The sequence below is a fragment of the Loxodonta africana genome, chromosome 23 (genome assembly GCF_030014295.1).
Source record: "Loxodonta africana isolate mLoxAfr1 chromosome 23, mLoxAfr1.hap2, whole genome shotgun sequence".
NCBI lineage: Eukaryota > Metazoa > Chordata > Mammalia > Proboscidea > Elephantidae > Loxodonta > Loxodonta africana.
The window spans coordinates 67,140,799-67,145,181 of NC_087364.1; positions in this window are offsets into that span (position 1 = coordinate 67,140,799).

Genomic DNA, 4,383 nt, shown 5'->3' on the forward strand with positions numbered 1-4,383 from the left:
ACCTCTGATGAGCGGCTTTAACTGAACGACACGTGGGAAAACAGTGTTCGTAATCTTCTCTTCTGGGGCTACCTTCTTCCCAAAGGACAAAGCTGAGGGAGGGCAGGGTTATTCCTTGTCCTTCTCAACTGGCTTTGCTCACGTTGGAATTTTATATTATTTTCGAATAAAAGATAGCTTGACCGCTTAGATTTATACATCTTTCAAATCAGCTTCTCCTCAGGGCTTAAGAGCAGGTTCAAGTACATTCTTCATAATCTCTCTTTAAAATCGTGAAATGTATAAAGTCACACATATGGCAGTGCTGCTTCTTTGTACATAGAGATGTTTATATCCTTTGGAAGTTTCCCATAATTCAAAGGGGAAAGCACATGAGAAGTGGGAACCTAAGACTGATTTTTCCTTTCAAGATTTTTGGGGAAGAAAGAATTATTTATGTATCATAATTAATTTTTTATTTCATGCCTTCATTGCTAGTTTGTTTGAGTTACTTGCAGCTAGTCTTTTGAGCCTGCCTTCCTCTGCCAGGGTTTCTTTCTTCCTGTATGTTAAATTAAAATCAGAATTCCAAGATCATGTAATAAAGATTGTGTGTGTTCTGTGAGGGAGGGGCAAAATGATGAAATGAATAACACCTTCTTTCCATTTTGTCTACAAATGCTCCCTTTGCTCGAATGAAAAAAAAGAAGGATTTTAAAAAGGTTGATTTGGGCAGTAATTTTGTCACCCTGTCTATTGCCTGGTATTACAATAATACCCAAAAAAACCTCAAAAAAACAAAACCCATTGCCATTGAGTCAATTCCAACTCATAGCTGACCGTATAGGACAGCGTAGAACTGCCCCATAGGGTTTCCAAGGAGCGGTTCGTGGATTCCAACTGCTGACCTTTTAGTTAGCCACCGTAGCTCTTAGCCACTTGCCATCAGGACTCCATTATTAATTCTATGTATTATATTAAACATTAACTTTGATTTTATGAGTCACACTAGTGTGGAGTCAAATCCATCTTATGGATTTGGGATCAAATCCCAGCTCTACCACTAAACCAAAGAACAAAAACCCATTGCCATGGGGTCGATTCCTGCTCACAGTGACTCTAGGGCTACAGCTTGGTAATCCTGGAGAAGTTACATTCTAAGTCTGTTTCCTCATCCATAAAAGGACTGTTGAAAGACAATCAATCATCCAAGAAACACTGAAGTCAGTCAAGGTGGAACAAGCAGGCCTGTGGGATTGGCAACATGATGTAGGCGTAAAAAAGAGGATCACAGTACTACAAGTCAGAGTCTCACTTCTCTATCAGTCAGGCTGATAGGTTGCACTTTTAGGCACATTGAAAGCTTGGTTTCTCAGTCATCATTAATAAAGCAATCCCCAAGCACCTAGTGTGTACTGGCTACAGGGAGGAGGGTACAGTGGGAGCAGGAAGGGGAGGGGCTAGGTTTTGAAGAGGCAAAGAGTTATACGCTATGATTTTGCCCTCACGGCATTATGAACTGTATGAGATCAGAGGTCTCATCTGGCACCTGGAACTTCACAGGCAAAATGGGAAAAGGCAGGCAGATAGGCACTTGCAATCTAGGTGACCAAAAAAACCCCAAACCCATAGCCATCGATTCCATTGTGACCCATAGCAACCGTATAGGACAGAGGAGACCTGCCCCATGGGGTTTCCAAGGATTGGCTGGTGGATGTAAACTGCCAGCCTTTTGGTGAGCAGCCATAGCTCGCTGTAGCTCTTAACCACTGCATCACCAGGGCTCCACAATCTAGGTGTGAGGTGAGGGAGACTATAACTAAACACACACGCACATGCACACACACACACAGAGTTTCAATTTAGTTGAGACCAGTAGTTCCCAAACTTGGCTGATCATCAGAATCACCCAAGAAAACTTTTTGAAGTTTCAAATCCCTGAGTTGCAGCCTGTTGTTAGTCGATGTTGAGCCAATGCCGGCTCACGGCGGCTCCATGCGCGTGCAGAGCAGAACTGCTCCACAGGGTGTTCTAGGCTGTGACCTTTCCGAAGAAGATTGCCAGGTCTGTCTTTGGCGATACCTCTTGGTGAGTTCAAACTGTCAACATTTTGGTTAGTAGTTGAGCGCTTAAGCACTTGTGCCACCCAGGGACTCCGAGCCCCAGTTCAGACCTACTGAATCTGAAAATCTGGGCACAGGTCTTGAAGTCTGTTTTTTTTGTCTGTGACTTTAGTTTTTAAGGCTCAACGGGTAATGCTGAAAGCCAGCTACTTTGAGCTCCATTGACTTAGACCATGGACTGGCAGGCACCAAGAAAGAAGATGAATCAGGTCCCATTGTAGCCTGGAATATTAATATTAATACAAGGTAGTTGTCTTAGTCATCTAGTGCTGCTATAACAGAAATACAAAAGTGGATGGCTTTAACAAAGAGAAGTTCATTCCCTCACAGTCTAGTAGGCTATAAGCCTGAACTCAGAGTGCCAGCTCCAGGCGAAGGCTTTCTCTCTCTGTTGGCTCTGGAGAAAGGTCCTTGTCATCAATCTTCCCCTGGTCTAGGAGCTTCTCAGTGCAGGGACCCAGGTCCAAAAGACGTGCTCTGCTACTGGCACCACTTTCTTGGTGGCACTACTTTCTTGGTGGTACGAGTTCCTTCCATCTCTCTGCTCACTTCTCTGTTTTATATCTCAAAAGAGAATGACTCAAGATAAAAACCAACCCTCTAGATTGAGTCCTGCTTCATTAAGATAATGTCCTCTGACCCTGCCTCTTTAATATCATAGAGGTAGGATTTACAACACATTGGAAAATCACATCAGAGGACAAAATGGTGGACAGCCCCACAATACTGGGAATCATGGCTTAATCAAGTTAAAACACATTTTGGGGGACACAATTTAATCCATAACAGTAGTCAATGCTGAGTGCTGATGGGTGACACAGGAGTTCAGAGAGGTCAGGCCTGTTCACCTACTTGAGTTCTTTGATGAGGAAATATAAATATAGGTAAGAAGCCTCAAGTGCTTATTTAGGGGTTTATTTCCATTCAAAATTTTAAAAACTGAAGAAATTGTACTCTATCAATATGGTCTTATAATTTTACAAATGAAGAACTGAAACAAGTCTTCGACAACTTTTCACACACAAAGGGTCGTTTCTCAAATCCAGCGACCATAAAATTAGTGGAAACAGATTACCATGGGTAAGAGTAAAGGTGAATGAGCCCGTCTTTGGGGATATTCTTCCCCCTCCCCAATAAGGTTGGTCTTAACACCATCCAGAAACTTCTCCTAAGGTTGTTGCTAATTTTGTATTGCTTATTGGGTGGCATATTTCCCTACACTGTTGGACTACAACTTCTTTGAAGCAAGGAGAGTGTCTGATCAAGTCTATACCACCAAGGCCTAACATGGGACCTAGCACACAGTAGGCAATTAATAAATGTGTTGTGTGAATGGAGATGCCCAGGGCACCTGCTTTTCTTTGTCCTGTGCTGTCTGACTGAGTGAGGTAGTGTCGCTGGCCCAGAAATAAGCTGTAGGAAGGCTTCGAAAATGAGTAGCCAATAAAGGAAGGAGGTGAGCGTCTGTGTTACCGCGTGGACATGGGGCTGGGGTAGTGTCAGTACACAGCTCTTTGAGTACTGAACTGTGTTTTCTGTAACTGCATTTGGTTTCTGAGTCTGAGTACCACCGCGCCAGGCTTTAACTTGGGGCATTGTTGGGATTTTCCATCCTGCCACAGCATTCCACTGGGACCATGAGAAAGGACAAAAGGGCTGCTTGAATGGTGGAAGGGAAAAGGGGAAATACTAGGAAGAAAAAATAAAAGCTAAATTATTATCTCAAAATGTTATCTAGCTATATACACATAGTACACTAATGGACCCGAGCTATTAATGACTAAGGAAAAGATCTAGAATGTGTGGGTTTTACCCAAACACGCCATTGCCGTTGAGTGGATTCCGACCCATAGCGACCCTATTGGAGAGTAGAACTGTTCCACTGGGTTTCCGAGGATTGGCTGGTGGATTTGAACTGTCAGCCATTCGGTTAGCAGCCATAGCTCTTAACCACTATGCCGCCAATGCTAATAATGCCTTAAATGCACGAGAAAGCTGGGCAATAAATAAGGAAGACGGAAATAGAATTGATGCCTTTGAATTACGGTGGTGTCAAAGAATACTGAATACACCATGGACTGCCAAAAGAAGGACCAAATCTGTCTTAGAAGAAGTACACCCAGAATGCTCCTGAGAAGCAAGGATGGCATGACTTTGTCTCACATACTTTGGACATGTTATCAGGAAGGACCAGTCCCTGGAGAATGATATCATGCTTGGTAAAGTAGAGGGTCATTGAGAAAGAGGAAGACCCTCAACAAGATGGGTTGACACAGTGGCT